The sequence below is a fragment of the Nanorana parkeri genome, unplaced genomic scaffold (genome assembly GCF_000935625.1).
Source record: "Nanorana parkeri isolate BGI_ZX_2015 unplaced genomic scaffold, ASM93562v1 scaffold563, whole genome shotgun sequence".
NCBI lineage: Eukaryota > Metazoa > Chordata > Amphibia > Anura > Dicroglossidae > Nanorana > Nanorana parkeri.
The window spans coordinates 727762-751901 of NW_017306831.1; the positions used below are offsets into that span (position 1 = coordinate 727762).

The 24140-nt window shown below is 48.9% G+C and overlaps 1 protein-coding gene and 1 long non-coding RNA gene across 4 annotated transcripts in view; one reads left to right on the top strand and one right to left on the bottom strand.

The window, feature by feature from the left end:
• The window catches only part of LOC108791649, a 22536-nt gene extending 5239 nt beyond the window's left edge, over positions 1 to 17297 (bottom strand). Inside the window, exon 1 of the long non-coding RNA XR_001941517.1 lies at positions 17244 to 17297. This is a non-coding gene — a long non-coding RNA (uncharacterized LOC108791649). The remainder of the gene's footprint in view (positions 1 to 17243) is intronic.
• The window catches only part of MAG (myelin associated glycoprotein), a 53971-nt gene that overhangs the window by 5175 nt on the left and 24656 nt on the right, over positions 1 to 24140 (top strand). For 2 of the 3 annotated variants that reach the window (XM_018562188.1, XM_018562190.1), the window contains exon 2: positions 17239 to 17292. The gene's annotated coding sequence lies outside the window, so the exon portion shown is untranslated. Of the gene's footprint in view, positions 1 to 15750; positions 15755 to 17238; positions 17293 to 24140 lie in introns of those variants that run through there. The other variant, XM_018562189.1, reaches the window with a different exon arrangement.

Consider the following 24140-nt stretch of genomic DNA (forward strand, 5'->3'; position numbering starts at 1 on the left):
TATAGAGTAGACGTTAATTGCAGCCATGTAATGCCCACTTGTGACACTCCCACCGTCATGACAACAGCAATCTGAACTGCAGGGGGGGGCGTGTCCCTGACACCCAAGCTGCCGAGGAAGCAGCTGGGTGGCACAGGGCGTCATGCAGCTTAGAAGTCAGCAAACAGTCAGACAGGAATACAAAAAGGGTAATCTTCCAATGGGGACAGATCTCTGGGTACCACTGAGGAGATTTTCCTTCATTTCCTGTCCCGGTGACACAACAGGAAGTGAGGGGAGATCTCTGTGAAATGAAAATAAATCTCCATAGACTGCCCCCACTGGAAGATCGCCCTTTTATTCCTGCCGAGTAGGAAATAGAACCCCTGTTATTTTTTTTACTTTTGCAACTGTAATCATACTGCTAGGGAGATTATCCTTCATTTCCTGTCTTGGTGACACAACAGGAAGTGAGGGGAAATCTCTGTGAAGTGAGAGGTAATCCATTTAGACAGATCATCCTTTTATTCCTGTTGAGTAGGAAATAAACCCCTCCTTTTTTTTCTATCTGAGTACTACTGGGGTGATTATCCTTCATTTCCTGTCCTGGTGACACAACAGGAAGTGAGCGGAAATCTCTGTGTACTGACAGGAAATCCATTTAGACAGCCCCCATTGGAAGATCGCCCATCTATTCCTGTTCTGATGACCACCCACAATTTTGTATTTTCTTTCCCTTTCAGTGATAACAGTCACCAGGACAAATAGAAAGGTAATACAGACAGCAATAAAAACCCAGCATGCATTCTTATCCCTCTCCACTCTAGCCAAAACCAAAAAAACTTAAGGCTTCAGTTGCACTGTAAGCTTTTTGGTTGTCAAAAAGGCACCCATGCTGAAACAAGGAAATTCATCTGCAACTGCATATACAATTGTTACTAATAGCAGACTGATAGGGAAGTGAGTATACAATTAACCATGTCTGCCACCATTCTTTCCACAAATGATTCCTGATCCAACTGATTCAACATTATGATGCAACATTGAGGGCACAATTGTTCTACCTGTGACTAACAGAATTCAACCATATGTCTTACAACTAGCATGCCACTGTAATAGCTATAAACTGTAGTCAGCTTCATGTGCACCTGCAAGGCAGATGTGCAGAACATATACAGAGGATAAAGAAAAACAGTCTGCTTAATTCTTTGAGTTGTGAAGCCCACAACTCCAAGTTCCACGTTCAGCTGTCATTCCCAGAAGCCGGAGAGAAGCTGGTGAAGCAGACCCTAGGTGACATTAGGGATCTGAAAGACCCCTGATGCTATAAAGGGGACTGGTCACTGTATATTGGCTATCGCATAGGGGGCTTGTTACCCACTATGTGATAGCAATAAAGTTAAGTGAAAAAAAAGTACAAAACAATTAGTCACATATATAAAAAGATCGCCCCTTTTTTCCTTTTGAGTAGGAAATCCCCCCCCCCCCTTTTTTTTTCTACTGTCTGCATACTACTAGGGTGAGTATCCTTCATTTCCTGTTCATGTGACACAACAGGAAGTGAGGGTAAATCTATGTGAAGTGAGAGGAAATCCATGTAGACAGCCCCCATTGGAAGATCACCCTTTTATTCCCGTTGAGTCGGAAATTACCCTACCCCCACCTTTATTTTTCTACCAGTGGGGAGAGTATGTTTCATTTCCTGTCCTGCTGACACAACAGGAAGTGAGAGAAAATCCCTGCCAACTGACAGGAAATCCATTTAGATATGGAAGATTGCCCTTTTGTCCTCCAGCTGAACATTTTCCTGCATGCAGTTTACAGAGCTGATCTCCTCTAGGATTGGATGTTATGTTACCACTGGGGAGAGTAACCTTCATTTCCTGTGCTGGTGTCACAACAGGAAGTGAGGGGAATTCTCTCATGAGTGAAAGGAAATCCCCATTGGAAGATTGATAACAATGATAGAGTATTGGATGTTGTGCCGCTCTCTCTGCCAGTGACAGTTGTCACCAGAACATTGACAGTTTGTGTCTATGTATCACCCTGCAGGGAGTAGCAGCACGACGAGGTGCGCGCCTGTCATACTGAACTCTCCCTGAGCCCGGGCTGGAGGTGACACGCGCAGTATGGTGTCACTAGGCCAACCAAAGACGCGGCTGATTTCGATGAAACTGCAGAAAGCGAAACCGACTCCACCTGTTCGGCAACTCAGTAATATAACAGAGGCTGCCAGACAGGAAGTAGGCGGCATTCCCCTATCGGGGGCGTGAAGTGACTCGGGGGAAGGTGACATTCCCACGATGGAATCCGAAAGACGGGCAGCACAAGAGTCTTAAAGGGAACAGTTCTTTTTTTTATTTCGATGCAATCTTTTCTAATGTTCATTGCAGTTTTCCAGGCATGCTGGGCTTGCTGACAAGAAAGTCAAGCATTGCCCGCATGCTAGTTGGAGGCCTGTGTATAACTGACTAAGCCCAATAGACCCCAATGCTAGCGGGAGGGGCGTGTCTTTTCTTTATGTCATTCACTGGTCTTCCTAACACTAGGAGATAAAAAAAATGATAGTTTGCCAGGCATTCTGTGCTTGCTAACAAGAAAGCCCAGCATTGCTCACATGCTGGTAGAAAGCATGGACCTAAATGCCAGGAGAAAGGACATGTCCCTTCTGTATGACATTCAGAGGTATTCCTAACCCTAGGAGATAAAAAAAAATGCCTATTACAGTTTGCCAGGCATGCTGGGCTTGCTGGCAAGAAAGTCCAGCATTGCCTGCATGCTAGTTGGAAGCTCGTGTATAACTGACTACGCCAGATGTACCCAAATGCTGGGAGAAAGGGCGCGTCCCTTCTTTATGTCATTCAATGGTCTTCCTAAACTGAGAAGATTTTTAAAAAATGATACCCGTTACAGTTTGCCATGCATGCTGGACTTGCTGACAAGAAGGCCCAGCGTTGCCCGCAAGTTGGAAGCCTGTGTATAACTGACTATGCCAAACGGACTGAGCCCAGGAGAAAGAGCTTGTTCCTTCTTTATGCCATTCAGTGGTCTTCCTAACCCAAGGAAATAAAAAAATTATAGTTTGCCAGGCATTCTGGGCTTGCTGACATGAAAGCCCAGCATTGCCCGCAAGCTAGTTGGAAGTCTGAATATAAACGACCACGCCAAATGGACCCCAATGCCGGGAGAAAGGGCGTGTTTCTTCTTTATGTCATTCAGAGGTCTTCCTAACCATAGGAGATAAATAAAATACCCGTTACAGTTTGCCATGCATGCTGGGCTTGCTGACTAGAAAGCCCAGCATTGCCTGCATGCCAATTGGAAGCCTGTGTATACCTGACTAAGCCAGATGGACCCAAATGCCAGGAGAACGGGTGTGTCTCTTCGATATGGTATTTAGCAATCTTCCTAATGCTAGGAGATAAAGGAAAATACCCATTACAGTTTGCCAGGCATGCTGGGCTTGCTGATAAGAAAGCCCAGCATTGCCTGCATGCTGATTGGAAGCCTGTGTATAATTGGCACTTACACAACGCAGGCTCCGCTACAAGTCCACAGGCCTTGCAAGACTCTGACAGCCACAGGCGTGACTCCCAGAGGCATAGGCATGATGGGATTTGTAGTTTCCCAGCGGCTGGATGGCTGACGTTTGGCTACCACTGGGATAAGAGTATCTTAGATAAGATGCGTGGTGCAGCCAATGAGACTCAGCCAACTGTCATTTTTCCGGACCATTGTAAGTGACAGTTGGTTGAATCTCATTGGAGGCACCACGCGCAGTTCTCATTGCAGGCGCTCGGGCTCTCTCTGTATTAGAGGAACGGTTCTGAAGGAGTTTCTGGCGGCAGAAGTCAGAGGCTGAATAGTCGGAATTCCCGGGCAAGTCGTCTCTTGATCCTGATAACATGTTTGGCGCTCGGCGGACTTGTTTCCAAAATAGAGTTTACGTCGGCCCGCTGCACCCGCGCACTATCTGGGTGAGTCACCGGGCCCCGTGGGCCCCTCCAGTGCAGTGTGCGCATGCACCGGGCTCAGGGCTGTGATAACGTCCGTACCGTCTCACTAAGGTGCCGCCGCTACAATTAAACTGACTCCGTCACTTTAAGAAAAGCTTCTGATAGTTATAAGGGGTCAGAAGGCTCCTGATTGGGCAAAGCTTTGACACTTTCTGGTAGTGTCAGAGAGCATGCCCCGCCCCCTCACCTGCCTCCTGCACATTCCTATTGGCCAGTGAAGTAATCCATCATACCGATGGGCCAATAGGAATGTATGGAGGGTGCCATCTAGCTGTAGCTACAAGGTTACAATGTTGCAAACTGATCACTGGGGGAGGGGAGATCGAGGATATGCTACCTCCTGCCTGCAGCAGACTGATCACTGGGGGAGGAGGAGCGACTGAGGAAATGCTTCCTCCTGCCTGCAGCAGACTGATCACTGGGGGAGGTACGGGTGTCACACACTGAGTCTCGGGAGACATCTTTCCTCGTTTGGAGGGATCCGGAGAAGGAAACATTTTGCAATAACAGCCCCGGGACCTGAATGTCTGCCAGTCACATATGGCGGTGACACGGCGCGCAGAGCGAGGATTTTTAATTGCTTGTATGACGCATGGCGGCGTGTCGTATGTGCGCCGCGCTATACATGCGTCTCCGAGTGGAGGGGGAGTTCAGGGGGACGGAAGGGTTTGTATTTCAACGAACCATCCGCCACAAATGGTTTTGTATCCAAAATGGCCGCTTCGAGGGACTCAACACACAGGGCAGATCCCGACCTGTCCCATCAACCCGTGTTGTGCCTACGGGAGCCAGTCACATGACAGCCAATGATGCGCAGCAGGGGGTAGGCAAACCCTGAGACTCCGGCTGTTGTGGAACTACAAGTCCCATGAGGCATTGCAAGGCTGACAGCCACAGGCATGGCTCCCAGAGGCAGAGGTATGTTGCCTTGCCCATGGGGGAGAGGTAGCCAGCAGGGGGGCGGCAGGGGGGAGAGACCTGCAGGCTGCATACAAGTGACATCACCAAAATCACTTTTACATAACACGCGGCGGCTTCGCCGCTCTATATTTAGCTCTGCTTGTCCAAGTGATATTAAAGTCCAAAGGTTTTTACGTTCACGGTGTGGTCCGGTCCGATAGAAACGCTGCAAGCACTATTTTGATCGCACCGGACCGCAGGCATAAGGAGCCTTGGGATCCCGTGCGGCCGACCGCATTTCGGCCGGAAGGCGTGGCTACGGTGCCATTCACTTGAATGGCCCGTCACGCCCCCCTCCCGCCCCACTAAAAAGTGAGCCGGCTACAATGCGCGGCAGTGCGTTCTGGCCAGAATCGGGCCGGAACGCACCGCAACTGGTGTGAACGAGGCCAAAGTGAGTGCGCGTTCATGAACTGATGACCGTACCGAGCTGCTGCCACCTGGTGGTGGAAACCTCCCATTGCGGCTCCAAAGGTTTATTGTCATGGACAGCACAATATCATTAGGATCATTATTTTAAACAAATATAAACATGTTGATCGTGGTTTAGAAGCGGAGGACAGGCCAGAGCTATAACTGTAATGTTAAAGGCATACATGTGTCCAAAGAGCTTACAATCTAATAGGAATAGGAGTAGGTCCCGGATGCAGAACAAGCCCATAGGACCTCTATTGTGAATAATGTTCTGTCTGGGACTGATACTTGTTATGATCGTGTTCAGGATATGAATCCTTTTTTTTTGATCTCACACACTTTTATTTGTATTGTCCTCCACATTTACGTGCGGGCCGAGCTGTCCGGTACATGTGACAGTTATAGGGGATGGGCCTAACCAGAGAACAGTGTCAGAGGTCCTCATCGGCTTTTATTCATATAAATGAGAGTCCGCATAGCCCATCTGAGAGTCCGCATAGCCCACCTGAGAGTCCGCATAGCCCACCTGAGAGTCCGCATAGCCCACCTGAGAGTGCGCATAGCCCACCTGAGAGTCCGCATAGCCCATCTGAGAGTCCGCATAGCCCACCTGAGAGTCCGCATAGCCCACCTGAGAGTCCGCATAGCCCACCTGAGAGTCCGCATAGCCCACCTGAGAGTCCGCATAGCCCACCTGAGAGTCCGCATAGCCCACCTGAGAGTCCGCATAGCCCACCTGAGAGTCCGCATAGCCCACCTGAGAGTCCGCATAGCCCACCTGAGAGTCCGCATAGCCCACCTGAGAGTCCGCATAGCCCACCTGAGAGTCCGCATAGCCCACCTGAGAGTCCGCATAGCCCACCTGAGAGTCCGCATAGCCCACCTGAGAGTCCGCATAGCCCACCTGAGAGTCCGCATAGCCCACCTGAGAGTCCGCATAGCCCACCTGAGAGTCCGCATAGCCCACCTGAGAGTCCGCATAGCCCACCTGAGAGTCCGCATAGCCCACCTGAGAGTCCGCATAGCCCACCTGAGAGTCCGCATAGCCCACCTGAGAGTCCGCATAGCCCACCTGAGAGTCCGCATAGCCCACCTGAGAGTCCGCATAGCCCACCTGAGAGTCCGCATAGCCCACCTGAGAGTCCGCATAGCCCACCTGAGAGTCCGCATAGCCCACCTGAGAGTCCGCATAGCCCACCTGAGAGTCCGCATAGCCCACCTGAGAGTCCGCATAGCCCACCTGAGAGTCCGCATAGCCCACCTGAGAGTCCGCATAGCCCACCTGAGAGTCCGCATAGCCCACCTGAGAGTCCGCATAGCCCACCTGAGAGTCCGCATAGCCCACCTGAGAGTCCGCATAGCCCACCTGAGAGTCCGCATAGCCCACCTGAGAGTCCGCATAGCCCACCTGAGAGTCCGCATAGCCCACCTGAGAGTCCGCATAGCCCACCTGAGAGTCCGCATAGCCCACCTGAGAGTCCGCATAGCCCACCTGAGAGTCCGCATAGCCCACCTGAGAGTCCGCATAGCCCACCTGAGAGTCCGCATAGCCCACCTGAGAGTCCGCATAGCCCACCTGAGAGTCCGCATAGCCCACCTGAGAGTCCGCATAGCCCACCTGAGAGTCCGCATAGCCCACCTGAGAGTCCGCATAGCCCATCTGAGAGCTTGCATTACCCACCTGAGAGTCCGCATAGCCCACCTGAGAGTCCGCATAGCCCACCTGAGAGCCCGCATAGCCCACCTGAGAGTCAGCATAGCCCACCTGAGAGTCCGCATTACCCACCTGAGAGTCCGCATAGCCCACCTGAGAGACCTCATAGTCCACCTGAGAGTGCACATAGCCCACCTGAGAGTCCGCATAGCCCATCTGAGAGCTTGCATTACCCACCTGAGAGTCCGCAGAGCCCACCTGAGAGACCTCATAGTCCACCTGAGAGTGCACATAGCCCACCTGAGAGTCCGCATTACCCACCTGAGAGTCCGCAGAGCCCACCTGAGAGACCTCATAGTCCACCTGAGAGTGCACATAGCCCACCTGAGAGTCCGCATTACCCACCTGAGAGTCCGCAGAGCCCACCTGAGAGACCTCATAGTCCACCTGAGAGTGCACATAGCCCACCTGAGAGTCCGCATTACCCACCTGAGAGTCCGCAGAGCCCACCTGAGAGACCTCATAGTCCACCTGAGAGTGCACATAGCCCACCTGAGAGTCCGCATAGCCCACCTGAGAGTCTGCACAGCCCAACTGAGAACCGGCGCAGCCCACCTAAGAGCCCGCAATTCCACCTGAGAGTCCGCATAGCCCAAATAAGAACTCACATAGCCCAACTGAGATCCCACAGAGTCCACCGGAGAGCCTGGAGACATCAGGGCGCCACCCTGGAACAACACAGAGCTTCATATTATTTTGTATTGCTGTATCATGTATTGCTGGGATTTGTAGTCCTCCATAGCCGGTCTCCTTACTCCCTCCCCTGGCTGCCTCCCCTCTCCCTCTCCTCTATATTCTTAAATAAAGTGAAGTGAGAGGATTTCCCGCCCTCACAGTCACTTGAAACGTTTGGATTTTCCCATGTGGCTGGACAGGATGAATAGAGAAGGTGAATCTATCCAGCTGGGACACAGCAATAGGAACTGACAGAAGTCATGACTTTCCCCTCTGTATAAAAAACTAGAAAAGTTTTGGCTAGACTTACTTACTTTTTAAACCCCCCCTCCCATTGATTTTTTGGGGGGTCATGGGGGGGGATTGGGTGGCAGTTTCTGTAACTTCACCCTGCATAGGCATAATACCGGCTCACTCGATTGGATGCAAAACATGACATGTGTCAATATTGACCAAGGAGCCACTCTAGCATGCCTAAAGTGCACTTCAGCGTGCCGTAAGTGTCATTGGCGGCTTGATGAATGTCAAGGTAGCAATTGATTTTATCTCGGCAGCTTTATAGCAGTTGGTATAACAGCACAGGCATCCGAGCGCCAGAATAGAGACGCTTGTCACCGCCATGATCTCCCGCAATGGCGCTGACCTTGATGACTTTAACTACAATGTCGAGTCTTCAATGGACCGATTTGGCTGCACAGTGCGATGATCTCAGAGGGCCCTTGGGCCGAGGCCTGGGGCCAATATGTATATACAGTATATATACTTTATGTTATGTAATGTGTCAGTGTAGCACCTCCAGGTATTTACTCTCTCTTACAGAGATTACGGTACTCTTTCTGTTCTGGTCGAATGTTCTCCAATAGCTTTATTCATAAAGAACTGAATGAAAGTGGGGAAATACCATATTGTGGCCACTAGATGGCGATGAAGAGCAGTGCCAATAAATACATATTGGTAACCAGATACAATGTTACAATTCTAGAGACTGCTGGAGGGAATATACAGTAAATGTAACCATTGATACCACATTATGGCCACTAGATGGCGCTGATGATCATAGGAAATAAATACAGGTTAGGAGATACACTGTCACGATTCTAGAGGCACCTGGAGGGAATGGGCATATAAATGTAACCACTGATACTACAGGGATAGCAATGGTTACATTTATATGCTCATTCCCTCCAGCTATGGGCCTCTCTATGTCTCTATTCTCTCTGCCCTGATGAGTGGGTGTCAGTCTGGAGGAGTGGGCGATCCTAGGCAGGTTGTATTTGCATGCAGACCACCCACATGATGCAGGCAGGCTGATTGATTGCTGATTGATGCAGGCAGGCTTTCTGATTGATGCAGGCAGGCTGATTGATTGCTGATTGATGCAGGCAGTGTAATTGATTGCTGATTGATGCAGGAAGTCTGATTGGTTGCTGATTGATGCAGGCAGACTGATTGATTGCTGATTGATGCAGGCTGATTGATTGCTGATTGATGCAGGCAGTGTGATTGATTGCTGATTGATGCAGGCAGTCTGATCGGTTGCTGATTGATGCAGGCAGACTGATTGATTGCTGATTGATGCAGGCAGGCTGATTGATTGCTGATTGATGCAGGCAGGCTTTCTGATTGATGCAGGCAGGCTGATTGATTGCTGATTGATGCAGGCAGACTGATTGATGCAGGCAGACTGATTGATTGATGCAGGCAGACTGATTGATTGATGCAGGCAGTCTGATCGGTTGCTGATTGATGCAGGCAGTCTGATCGGTTGCTGATTGATGCAGGCAGTCTGATCGGTTGCTGATTGATGCAGGCAGGCTGATTGATTGCTGATTGATGCAGGCAGGCTGATTGATTGCTGATTGATGCAGGCAGGCTGATTGATTGCTGATTGATGCAGGCAGAGCAGTGCCAATAAATACATATTGGTAACCAGATACAATGTTACAATTCTAGAGACTGCTGGAGGGAATATACAGTAAATGTAACCATTGATACCACATTATGGCCACTAGATGGCGCTGATGATCATAGGAAGTAAATACAGGTTAGGAGATACACTGTCACGATTCTAGAGACACCTGGAGGGAATGGGCATATAAATGTAACCACTGATACTACAGGGATAGCAATGGTTACATTTATATGCTCATTCCCTCCAGCTATGGGCCTCTCTATGTCTCTATTCTCTCTGCCCTGATGAGTGGGTGTCAGTCTGGAGGAGTGGGCGATCCTAGGCAGGTTGTATTTGCATGCAGACCACCCACATGATGCAGGCAGGCTGATTGATTGCTGATTGATGCAGGCAGGCTGATTGATTGCTGATTGATGCAGGAAGTCTGATCGGTTGCTGATTGATGCAGGCAGTCTGATCGGTTGCTGATTGATGCAGGCAGACTGATTGATTGCTGATTGATGCAGGGAGGCTGATTGATTGCTGATTGATGCAGGCAGGCTTTCTGATTGATGCAGGCAGGCTGATTGATTGCTGATTGATGCAGGCAGACTGATTGATGCAGGCAGACTGATTGATTGATGCAGGCAGACTGATTGATTGATGCAGGCAGTCTGATCGGTTGCTGATTGATGCAGGCAGTCTGATCGGTTGCTGATTGATGCAGGCAGGCTGATTGATTGCTGATTGATGCAGGCAGGCTGCATTTGTGTGCAGAACGCCAACATGTGATGCTGAGCCTCCATGATTGCAAGAACTGAAACCCAATTAATCAAATGGGCGGGGCTAGGGAAAGTCATGCTGGGGAGGAAAGAGCTAGATGACGCTCTATCTGACTTGCTGCAGCATCTAATGCACATTGTGATAAGCTCTGAGTATGCAGTGATATCAGAGGAAGCCATGTCAGTCCAGGAGAGGAGCCGGTACCACTGTGCAAGACTGAAGGGAAGGCCGATTATGAGTTGATGATCCTTTAAATCTTTCCTTCCAGCGCCGTGCCCCGTGTTCTCTCCGCGCCTCAGGCAGCCGCCCGCCATGACCGCGTCCACGCCGGCCAAGCGGAATGCTAGCTCGGGGACAACACACTGATGTTTTTGTGCGCTTGGCCCCGGGGCCGCATTTGTTTTCCAGCAGTGTAGGTGTGACATGTGGCGGCGTTGCTCGTGCGGAATGCCAGGAATGCGGGCTTAGTGTAAAGATCCATTCTGTGTGACGCCGTTCGTTTTATCCCGCGCGGCCCGATCCCCAGACCCTCACCGCGTGTCCCGGCTTTGTGCTGCCGGAGATTAGATATTCCGCCCGGGGCCAGTGGAAGGAATTTTGTCAATGACACACCAGCCTGCGGCGTCATGAATGTGTGTTGGGTGTCAGAAATGACACTCTTCTAAAAGGTCAGTCCACCCGAAGCCTAAGGGAGGACCCGGAGGATATTAAAGCCGGACTCCGGACGTCCCTTTGGTACCGGTTCCTCTCCTGGACTGAGATGGCTTCCTCTGATGTCACTGCACACTGCGAGCTGCTCACAATGTGCATTAGAAGCTGCAGCAAGTCACATAGAGCCCGCCTCATTTCCTGGCTGGAGGACGTCCAGCATCATCTAGTTCTTTCCTCTCCAGCCTGGCTGCCCTTTGCCCCGCCCCTTTCATTCATTGAATTCCAGTTCATTCAGTCATGGAGGCTCAGCATCACATGTGGGTGTTACCTAGGGGCGGTCTGCATGCAAATGAAGCCTGTCTAGGAACTCCCACTCCTCCAGACTGACACCCACCGATCAACGCATTTTAACATTTGCATAACTCCTCCCAAGAGCCGGCCCACTGCTTGCATGAGGGCTGTTGAAAAGAGTAGGGAGGCAGGGTGCTGTGATGTTTTGAGGAAGGTATGTACAGCACCCTACTAGCTCCTCCTCCCAGCTCTGACCAGCCTGCATTGCATAAAGAAGGACAGAGACCCAGTGATGACATCACTGGCTCTAGAATGGAGTACGCAATGAAAACAAAATGATCTGCCACAGGATTTCTGATCCTGTCCAGCCCCCTTTGTGATTCATAAACCATGCCGGACAGAACGGCTAGGATGGTGACACCACTTTCTCTATAAGAGATGACGAATGTAGCGGTGTCACATTCGCACCACCTCCCCCAGACTGGACTGTGAAGTAGCCACCCACATGTGCATAAATCTCTTTCTGATTGGCTCCTAATACCGCCCCTCCCTCTCTCATGCTGGCCACAGACCTTATAACAAGCGCAGGACTTTTGTCTTGCGATGGTTGTACGGTAATTAAAAAAACGGCAGGCTTCTGATGACCACAATGCTGAACGGGCAGTATGCGCTTGCGCACACCGGCACCTGCGGCATTTATCTTACGAACATGCTACGCATGTAAGTTTTGGGTTTTGAAGAAATAACAAAATGAAGCGCTGAAAGAATTTTCGGAACAAATAGCCAAAACGTTCAAATTAGCCGAAAATTAACACGAGGCCCTCTGGAGCGCCGCTAATTGACGGTTAATTAGGGGAACCTTCGTACTCCGGCCTGTCAGCAGCTCGGTGAGCGGCGTCGGGCGCCCTCGGTCACATCGCCATGGCGACGGCTCGCTGTGTTTACGGAATCTTCCCTCGATAAACAGGCCGACATATTGTCCAACCCACTTGTTTCCAAATCCGGAGGATTATGTCAACACGGCTGACTTGGAAAACACAACGGGACACAATAATGAACCGATAAGTTATAAAAAAAATAAAAACAATGGATGGAAATAGAACGCAGACATGAGGCAAACAAAGTGGCGCGGCGCAGTCTGCCGCCATCCGCCCAACTCGGGGCATCTTTTCCACTCTGTGTGGTTTTATCATTTTTTTTTATAAGGAAAAAAAATCTATTACTAAACTTTTTATTACATTAAATTCCAAGTAGATGTACATATAAATATATATACTGTACATTATATCTAAGCAGTGCTGCTCAACCTTTTTTTCAGTCAGGGCACCCTTTAAAAGTATGCAACATCTTAAGACACCCTAGTCTAGCATGTAAAAAAATATAAATGTAAAAATAAAATATATTAAATATATACACTATATTGCCAAACGTATTGGGAGTGACGCCTAACAATGAACTTCTCAGCATCACATGTAAATGTCATTAGCATGTTGAGGGGGGGGGGAGATTTAGAGAAGGCAAAATACACTATGTTACCAAAATAATGGGACGCCGGCCTTTACACGCACATGAACTTTAATGGCATCCCAGTCTTAGTCCGTAGGGTTCAATATTGAGTTGGCTCCGCCCTTTGCCGCTATAACAGCTTCAACTCTTCTGGGAAATACTTTTATAGCTACAAAGGATAAAAATCCACTTTGTGTGCACCAAATGCTTTCGTTAATCCAGATATTAACATAAAAAAGTAGCAGTGATGTCATCACTGTATTGTACATAGCCTGTGCAGAGAGCAGAGGAAGGGGCGGAGACAAGACCAGTCACCCTGCACAAGGAGAGAGCAGCAGTGAGCGGTCTTTATTACAGCAGGGGGGCAGAGACAAGACTAGTCACCCTGTACAAGGAGAGAGAGCAGCAGTGAGTGGCCTTTATTACAAGAGGGGCGGAGACAAGACCAGTCACCCTGTACAAAGAGAGAGAGCAGCAGTGACCGGTCTTTATTACAGCAGGGGGGCGGAGACAAGACTAGTCACCCTGCGCAAAGCAAGAGAGCAGCAGTGACCGGTCTTTATTACAGCAGGAGGGGGCGGAGACAAGACCAGTCACCCTGCACAAGGAGAGAGAGCAGCAGTGACCGGTCTTTATAACAAGAGGGGGAGGAGACAAGAGCAGTCACCCTGCACAAGCAGTGAGCAGTCTTTATTACAGGACGTCTCACACTGGATTACTGCACAGATCTGGAAGAAATACACAAAGCTCACCAAGACTCAAGGATGAGTACACATGACTGAGGCCTCTGTGTCAGGCCTATAGCTGTGCAATCAGTAGACCTCCAACTCCCTGCTAATTGGATCACTGCTTCCCCACAGATAGCAAGGGTCCTTCTTTGCAGCATGCTGGCAGGGGACAGTCTTTTCTACTCAGACCACGGCTGAAAAAAACCTGGTCCATGTGAATGTGGTGGGGGGCTAGGGTTGCCACCTGTCCAGGATTCACCCGGACAGTCCGGGTTTTGAATGCGGTGTCCGGGTTTCATGGCAGGACACAAGATGTCAGGCAGACGGGGGCTAACAAAATTAAGACAGGGGCTACTGGCCCCGCACTGAAAATAGTCTCAACTGTGATATTTACATACGAATGGGCGGCACTATCTACAAATGAATAAGCTACGACTTATTTTCCCCCAAAAATGTAAGCGCGGTCGCAAGAGTGTTCGGGTTTCGCTTCAAGAAAAGGTGGCAAGCGTATGGGGGGCTTTTCACCAGAAGCTCCTGAGAAGGGGAAGGGGAGGTGACTGTGAACACGTTGGCACCGTATGACTATGGCACATAATAGCTGCACACACGAATCCCTCTACACGACACGTGTTTTGGGAACAAAAAGGATTTTCAGCAAATCAAACGCTGTTTTGAATGACAAGTCAGATCAGTTTGTGTCAATGAATGACAAGCACAGCCTAGATTTAGCATTTTATTTTACTATGCCACAATAACATGTTGCAGGGTTTTTTTTCCTTCGAGGGGACGTGTTGACACAATGTATCCATCCAGTAAGCGGTGCCAGCCTGTGGCCCCCCTCCCCCGGCTCTCGTCTCCATCCTATAGAGGATGATGTCGCTGGGTGCCAGGATGGGCACAGATTGCACACCCACCTCCACACCTACACAGAGGCAGTACGCTGAGTAACATGCTATGTGCCATCTTCATGCAGCTGGTTCCTCACCAGCTCCAGGCAGGCAGCTCAGCTCGGCGCACTCACTCAGGAATTTCTGTGTGGGTTCCACTCTCCATGAAAATGTAAAAAAGAAGGGGAAAAAAAAAAGTGCATTTTTAAAACTCCTACTGCTAAAAAACCCCCAAACCTGGTATTCTTCTTCTTCTGGAGACGGCGAGGCTGGCGTAGAAGTCGTTCCTGCGGAGGGCACCGAGTTATGGAGCTTCGGATTTAAAAAGTCAATCGTTCCCGGTGAAAAAATAAAATCAATTTTTTTTTATTTTTTAGGGGGTTAGTTTACCTAAAAATGACATTTAATTTTTTCTTGGTAGACGCTGAATATATAACCCCCACCCCCCCCCGGGGTTTTTATGAGGAGGAAATCATGAGGTGGGAACACTGAAAATGCCAAAGTGGGCGAGAACAGAAGCAGGACCTATGGCATGGAGATCGCGCTGCTGGAATCCTCAACGGATATAGGAAGCCAGGGGTTGACTCAGGCTACTAGACTCCTCCCATATCGAAAATGTAATCTATGATGTCATCATTGACTGGTTACTTAATAGATACAGAATAAAGGATGAAGCCCCGCTGTGCGTATAAAATATATATATTTTTTTTAGCTCACCAAGGAAAAGCCGACTCATTTCAGGAGTTGCAAAGTTCCTCCTTCGTCAAAGCCGTGCACATATACAAGCATACGTATGGTCGTTGTCTTTTCTAAAATGATCTTGTGTACACGTATGAGATGACATTGGTTTTATATGTTCAGAGCCCTGAAGAAGGAGGGTCATTACAACCCCTGGAACGCGTTGGCTTTTCCTTGGTGATCTCAAACATAAATACAATTCTGGACTTTCAATACAAGGAGTGTTTCTTCTATCACTTATTCTATATTCATGTCTTCCTATGGACCATCTACATACGTTCTGGGACAAACAGAGCTGCCAATGGGCTCCAATATAGACATTCATAGTCTTCTGAGCGCTCTAGCCAAAGCTTCCCTGGGTGGTAGAAGGGCTTGCATTTTACAGGGGGTGGGGCTTGCTTTTGACTTGGAGAGAGGTCAATGCTCCATTTACAACAGGGGTGAGCAACTCCTGCCCTCAGTGAGCGGTAGAAGGGCTGGTATTTGACAGGGGGTGGGGCTTGCTTTCGACTTGGAGAGAAGTCAATGCTCCATCTACAACTGGTGTGGTCAACTCCGGCCCTCAGTGGGCGGTAGAAGGGCTGGCATTTGACAGGGGGTGGGGCTTGCTTTCGACTTGGAGAGAAGTCAATGCTCCATCTACAACTGGTGTGGTCAACTCCGGCCCTCAGTAGGCGGTAGAAGGGCTGGCATTTGACAGGGGGTGGGACTGGTCTTCGACTTGGAGAAAAGTCAATGCTCCATCTACAAAAGGGGTGGGGGCGACTCCGGCCCTCAGTAGGCAGTAAAAGGGCTGGCATTTGACAGGGGGCGGGGCTTCTTTTCGACTTGGAGAGAAGTCAATGCTCCATCTGCAACCGGGATGGGCAAATTCAGCCCTCAGTGAGTGGTAGAAGGGCTTGCATTTGACGGGGGGCGGGGCTTTTCCTCGACTTGGAGAGAAGTCAATGCTCCATTTACAACAGGGGTGGGCAATTCGGGCCCTCAGTGGGTGGTAGGAGGGCTGGCATTTGACAGGGGGTGGGGCTTGCTTTCTGCTTGAAGAGAAGTCAGTGCTCCATCTACAACAGGGGTGGGCAAATCTGGACCTCCAGCTGTTTTGGAACTACAACACTCATGAGGCACTGCAAGACTCTATCAGGCACAGGCATGAATCTCAGAGGCATGTTGGGATTTGTAGGTAAAGCACAGCTGGAGGGCCAGAGTTGCCCACCCCTAATCTACAACCTGGGCCTGGTGGGCTACACAGGGGCACAGAAATTGAGTTGAAGACACATGAACTTAGTCACTATGTAAAGGAGCGGATCAAGTAATAAGAACTTTTTCCTGGGACTCTGAACAATCTCACTCAGGAAATCTAAAACATGACAAAAGTTTATCCATAATCTACATAAAACATTATTAGATATTTATCTAAAATAGAATAAAATCCAATATTGGATACATAATGTATACTGTATATAAATAAGTGAGCACCCAACAACATCAGCTTAGACATTCTACCATTTTCATGAACTCACCGACGCGTTTCACAGACTAAGTCCCGCCTCTTCAGGTCTCAGTTGAAATGTATGTGTTAGAAAAGGAACTTGTTGAAGCCACAAAGTTCTTCCGTGTCACCTTAGTTCAAAGAACAGGTTCACTTTAAAGCAGGGGCGTAACTACAGATCATGGGGCCCCATAGCAAAATTTGAATAGGGCCCCATGGCAAACCCTTTAAAATCGAAATCAAGGACAGGTAGCAGGAGGGCTGTCTGCATAGTCTCTTCCTGTAGATCGGATATCAACTCTTGATTGGAAATGCCATAAGGGGTACGGGGTCAACAGCAACTTCAGCAATCCTTCATTGGCCCCCTTCCACCCCCAGGCCCCATAGCAGCTGCATGGGCTGCTATGGCTATTGTTACGCCCCTGGTTTAAAGGGATCTCGTAGTCGCTAGAAGTAAAAATGACACCAGTCCCCCCGAAATGATTAATCTGATGATTTGATTTTTTGTTGTCCCAGATCACCCCCGATCGATATTTTATGACTGGATTTCTGAGGCTGCACATAGTTTGGGTAAGTTTAAAGGACTTTCCTTTTAAAACAATGTTTCCCTTTCTAATGTTCGAGAGCTGATATGATCCTAAAATAAAACCTGTTATCAAATGTATTTATAAATGGGGAAGCTGCTTGTATATTGGGTCTCCCCCCCTGGTACCTTTATAAATATAACTGATATACAAACCAGGCTTTTATAATAATGATAGGCTTTTTAAAACCCAACAACCCACCACCCCAAAGCACCCCCATTCATGTCTGGTGGGAGGGGCCGGCAGGGTGCTGTACATAGCTTCCTGATACCATCACAGCGCCCTGCCTCAGTACTATTCTGAAGAGCCCTCAGCCCTGATGCAAGCCATGGTGGAGTGCTTGGGAGGAGTTATGCAAATATTAAAATGCTTTGATGGACGGGTGTCAGTCTGGAGGAGTGGGGGTTCCTAAGCAGGATGCATTTGCATGCAGACCACCCTAAGTACCGCCCACTTGTGATGCTGAGGCCCTATGATTGAAATAACTCAAATCCAATGCGGCAGTATGCCTGGTGCAAGCAGTGGGCAGACTCTTGGGAGGAGTTATGCAAATGTTAAAATGCCTTGCTGGATGGGTGTCAGTCTGGAGGAGTGGGGGCTCCTGAGCACGATGCATTGCATGCAGACCACCCTAAGTACCGCCCACATGTGATGCTGAGGCTCCACGATTGAAAGAACTGAAATATGCCTCAGTACTCCTCTCAAGAGCCCTCAGCCCTGATGCAAGCTGTGGGCCGCCTCTTGGGAGAAGTTATGCAAATATGAAAGTAACACCTACATGTGATGCTGAGGCTCAATGATTGAAAGAACTGAAATCCGATGTGGCAGTACCCCTGGTGCACGCAGTGGGCGGGCTCTTGGGAGGAGTTATGCAAATGTTAAAAATGCCTTGATGGGCGGGTGCCAGTCTGGAGGAGTGGGGGCTCCTAAGCAGGATGCAGTTGCATGCAAACCGCACTAAGTGCCACCCACATGTGATGCTGAGCGTCCATGATTGAAAGAAATGAAATAAGCCTCAGTATTCCTCTCAAGAGCCCTCGGCCCTGATGCCAGCAGTGGGCGGGCTCTTGGGAGAAGTTATGCAAATATCAAAATGCCATGATGGGTGTGTGTCATTCTGGAGGAGTGGCCGTTCCTAAGCAGGCTGTATTTGCACTTAGACCACCCACATGTGATGCTGAGGCCCCATGATTGAAATAACTGAAATGCCTCAGCATGCCTGATGTAAGCAGTGGGCGGGCTCTTGGGAGGAGTTATGCAAATGTTTAAATGCCTTAATGTCTGGAGGAGATGAGCGGTCTGCGGGGGAATCTGTACATTATTGTTACATATACTTTGTTACATCTCATACATTTTTTTTTCCGGGACTGTAACTTTTCTGCGTCTATAATGGCCTATAATTGCCTTCCCGTAATCACAGGAGAAAGCAGCGCACCGCCCACCCGCCGTTCGCAGCCCCAAATATACCCGTTTATCTCTGCACAGTAGCTATTACTTCCAGAAATAAAATATTAGCAGAGGATGAGACAGCTCGGGGTAATCGACTCTAATAATTACTATCTATTGTTAGAAGAGCTGGCGGGTTCCTGCTGAGCTTTTGTTGTCGGCAGTGTTCAGAGACAACGTGACGGCTGCGAGTGCGCTACAGAAGCCCCGGTCTGTCCACTGGGTTGGGTTAAAGGGGAGCTCCAGGCAAAAAAAAAAAAAGAATGTGGAAAGGTGAACGTGCACAGTGAAGTGACTGATAAACGATTGGTAGTTGTGCTCAGCTAGTCATGTGATCCATACCTCCCTGCCAGACAGCATAGCCAGGTCTGTGAGCGGCGCTGCAGTGAAGGTGGACCTATGCCCAAATAAAGCCTTGATGGGGTGAGTGAAGACTGAAACATAAGCTTGTGGCAGCTTTTTGATATCTTGTTTTAGAGACATCACCTTGGCAAAGCAGTACATAGGTGACGTCCCCGCAGTGAAGTGGGCGTGGCTTAACCTGAATCGATGCACTTAAATAGGTGTGGCTTCATTAGAATGGTAGGCAGATTTTTCCTGTTATGATGTTTCTTTTTTACCATTTGCTCAATGCAAGAGCCTGCACACGTGACAAGAGACTGTTGGGGCCCTTTCGCAGTGATGCGCCGCATTAACGTGCGCATGTTCACGCATATCATGCCGCACATTTATATGTGTCTTGTTAAACAGCCCACTCAATTGAATGCGTTGCCCATTGCACCTAAACAGAAGCATTTTCGGCAGTGCTGCACTGCAACTGTGCATTAGGGGTGCCATTCGGAATGCATGGCGCTGCATCGCTCCGACGCAGTGCAGCTTGTTCTGGCCACCTCTGGACATCTAAATCCAGCAAGAACACTGCAGAGGAAAAAGGGCTGCAGGGGATACCAAGAGGAGTCAGAAGAAGCTTTGCAGTTCTGGCAGCCAGATTAGATATGGCGCCAAGGGGTGGAGCTTCTACACAAGGACGTCATAAGTCACATGTGCCTGGGGCAGAGGCGTTACTAGAAAGTTCAGCGCTACAAAGCGTCCCCCCCAGGAGGGAGCTGCATGCTGGGAGCTGTAGTCCCAGGAGGCAATGTGGGTGACTTGGCAGCTACCGGCAACCACGGTAGTTCCGCCAGTGGTCTGGGGTCACATGATCTCTAACTATGCTCCTGTTCTCAGTCTGCAAACTAGTCCCAGGGAAGGGAAGCTGAGCCTTTTAAGCAGGGGCATCTCGAGGCCGGTCGCCAGACTCGGTGACAGTCCACCGTGTCGTCATCGCGGAGGCGCGATGACATCATCGCGCATGCGCTGCCATCTGCTTGACGCCTGTCGGCGGCCATCTTGGTGATGGACGCCAGCAGAGAGAGGAGGGTCGTTTAATATGACCTGTTATAAAACATTGATTGGTGCAGTCTGGTTACCATGGACAACAAAATTCCGGCGCCTAAAGCAGAACTCAAGCCAAAAATAACAAGATAAAAAAGAATAGCCCATTAAATGATAAAAAAAAGCAGCCATTGCGCAATATTCAGTGTAAAGCTTTCAACCCCCTCCGCAGTACTTCTTTTTCGCCACTAAATGTCCTCAAGTCAGATGGCCGGCATCATTCAACCCACTTCCTCTGAGGTCAAGGTCGTACTGAACCTGCCCCCAAGCCTGTGAAAGGAGAGGCAGCACGGTGATGCGCTGATCTCTCCGTCACACTGCTTCCTCCTCCTATCAGCATGCTCCTTGTAATCACATGAACTAATTGGATTTCTGTGCTGCTTTTTCCATTTACGGTCTGAGCTCTGCTATACAAGGGCTTTAAAAGGCTGGTACCAACTCAAATTCTGGCGCTTACATTACTTAAAATACAGTTAATGATGTATTAATGACTCCATAGCTGGGCAAAGTTATCTGCAGAAGCACTTTCATCTGCATTTGTTCACATATGACATTTAAGCAGATGAGTTGCCCAGAACAGCTTTATATAAAAGGTAAAACCATCGGAAAGAACTCCAATGAAAGGCAAAATGTCAATAAATCGCCCCATAAACTTTCCATAGTATCTACAAAGCCAGCACAGAAGATACAGCCCTGGAAACAAAGCCCGGAGCAGATACAGCGAGCGCGGATGAATGTGATTCCACAATGGAAGGCCTATGCAGGGCGTAGTCACACACACACAGCGCCATTGTTCGGGGACATGTTTGGTCTTCTTGTCCCGCTCGGAAAGACAAGTATATTTTATATTTCAACATAAAGAACATTGTTTCTTTGTCAATGAAAACGGGGCCTGCTTGTGGTCACTGTGTTAGCGTTGTGGGATGTGCTGATGAAAGAAAGTAGTTTTATCATTGATGGCTCTGCGGAGAGTCCCGGGAGGGGGGGAGGAGGGGGCCTTGGGGGCAATATTCAAAGTCAAGTATTTCTCTATCTATATTGTTTCCATTGTTGCTGCTTGAAACAGGAACGAGTCATCCCTCAACCACTGTGTACTGAGGAACTGAAACAGCAACTTTTGTTGGGTTCTGTGGCTCCTTTTCATGTCTATCCCCGTGTCTTTATTTCCTCCGCTTCTTTCCCCAAAAATATTGCAACTGTGAGCACCGAGCCGTGTTTTCCCCTCTTCTCCTTTTGTTACGTTTTCCCTCTGCCCAGCCACACACATCTCCATGCTCTCCTCCTCTCCTGTCCTCTGTCCCTCTACCCATCCTCTCCCCTCTCCTGTCCTCTGTCCCTCTACCCTTCCTCTCCTCCTCTCCTCTCCTGTCCTCTGTCCCTCTCTCCTCTCCTTTGTCTCTCTCTCTCCGTCCTCTCCTGTCCTCTGTCCCTCTCTCCTTTCTCTCCTCCTCTCCTGTCCTCTGTCCCTCTACCCTTCCTCTCCTCCTCTTCTGTCCTCTGTCCCTCTCTCCTCTCCTTTGTCTCTCTCTCTCCTCCTCTCCTGTCCTCTGTCCCTCTCGCCTTCCTCTCCTGTCCTCTGTCCCTCTCTCCTCTCCTTTGTCTCTCTCTCTCCGTCCTCTCCTGTCCTCTGTCCCTCTCTCCTGTCCTCTTTCCCTCTCTCCTTTCTCTCCTCCTCTCCTGTCCTCTGTCCCTCTCTCCTTTCTCTCCTCCTCTCCTGTCCTCTTTCCCTCTCGCCTTCCTCTCCTCCTGTCCTCTGTCCCTCTCTTCTCTCCTCTGTCTCTCTATCTCTCCTTCCTCTCCTGTCCTCTGTCTCTCTCGCTTTCCTCTCCTCCTCTCCGGTCCTCTGTCCTCCTCACAACCCCTCTTTTTCTGCCGGTCTTTATCCTTGTATCTCTTATCAGTGCATGTTAGCTTACTACAATCCCCCGTGTCCCAAGGTCACCAGTCACCTCCAATATAAGATGACAATTGCAGAACAAAAGCTTAAATCTAATTTGTAGCTCATTGGCAACAAAGTCTTTGTTTTTGTTTTTAATTAACCACATTTACTGGTAAGTAGGATAATTTTTTCTTGTTTTCAGTCTCTCTCAACTATTGTTTCTTTCTTTCTTTGTTTCTTTCTTTGTTTCTTTCTTTCTTTCTTTCTTTCTTTCTTTCTTTCTTTCTTTCTTTCCTTTTCCATTCCTTTTATCTCTTTCTTTTGTTTTTCTTCACTATCACTTATGTTTTCTCTCTCCATTCCCTCTCTTTCTCCCTTTCCTTTTTCTTCTCCCTCTCCCATTTGTTCTCTCGCCCGTTCTCTCTCTCTCTCACTCTTTTCATACTCTCTTCCCTTTGCTTTCTCTTCCCATCCCCACCCCAGTGATTCACTTGATCTTTATCACCCTCCACTTCCCCTTCCAGCCTCTCTTCTCATTTCATTTCTCTCTACGTTCCTCTCCCACCCATTCTCTTTTATCTCTCTATCTTTTTCTTCCCCATCCCTCTCTTCCTCTCTCCATCATTTCCGTGATCACTAATTCTCTCTCCATCACACTTCACTCTCTCTTTAAAAGTCTCTTTCTTTCTATCTCTCTCCGTCTCTCTTTCTTTCTATTTCATAGTTTTCATTCGGGTTTTTCACAAACGTAGCTCCGTATACATAGCTACGGGACCATGCATTATACATATCACTGAGCATACAGGTGATCAACATATACAACATATGTCTCTCTTTCGCTCTCTCTCCCCCCTTCTCTCTATCTCTGTCTTCCCCCATCCCTTCCTCCTTCTCTCCCTCATTCCCTTAATCTTTAATCCACTCTCCATCACACTCCACCAGCAGCAGCACCAGAGTGAGTGTCACTCGGTACGGCCGCCACGCATGTGTTATGTTGTCCTTGTCGTGACGTCATCATGGGTTTGTGGTGATGTACTTCACTGCTGGCGGCCTTTATGGTGATTGACGCCGGCAAAGAGTGGAGGGGATATTGACCAGGCGGGATCAGGTATGCCGCCGGATCCCCCCTCTCTCTTGTGCTGCTGTCTGGCTCTTGGTCCATGACCAAATGCCTGACTTTTAAGAGGGCGTGACACCAAAATAATTGTCAGTCATTTTGGTGTCACCACCTCTGATGGTGTCACCTGATGCGGACCACACTCCCCGCTCCCCCTTGTGACACCACTGCACTCCACTCCCTCTGTTAGCCTTTCTCTCTCTCTATCTGCCCCCTATTTTTTGCTCTCTCTCCCCCTTCTCTCTCTCCATCTCTCTCTTCCGCATCCCTTCCTCCCTCTCTCCTTGATCTCTAATTCTAACTCTCCCTCTCTCATCATCACATTCCCCCTTCCAGCATCTCTTCTCTTTTCATCTCTCTCTCTCTTCTCCCTCTCTAATTTTTATCCTCTCTCTCTCTCTCTCTCTCTCGCCATCATTCCATTGCTCTCCATCACACTCCACTCCCTCTTTCAATCCCTCTCCCTTGCTGGCTCCGTTTTACAGGAAAATCATCCCGTTTCAACCTTTAGATTCAGCGTAGAAGAGCCCTTTTGTTTGATACATAAATGGAAGTTCGTGCCCGGAATTATTTTATGAGTTACATTTTTTGCCTGCTATTACTCGGCGTCGTATGTCTCCAATCTGTTTATTCCCTGTTTATTTTCCTTTTGATTGACTTCATCTGCATAATACAGCAGAATATAACAACACCATACTGCCGCCCGACTTTAATGATCTCTCGACCAGAATGCCGGCACAGGAGGCGGTGGTGGAAGGTTTTTTATTTGGAAGTGGCTTTGTTCTGCGGCACGTCGGATTCACAGACAAGTTCACCTGGGCCCGGATCAGAAGAGAGCAATGTGACTACTGATGGCCTATAGAGAGAGCAGCCGGGGTGAGAGATAATTGCGTACTATTAGCTCACCTTCCCCAGGAGACACTTTTCTTTGTATCGTACAAAGAAATAAAATACCGGC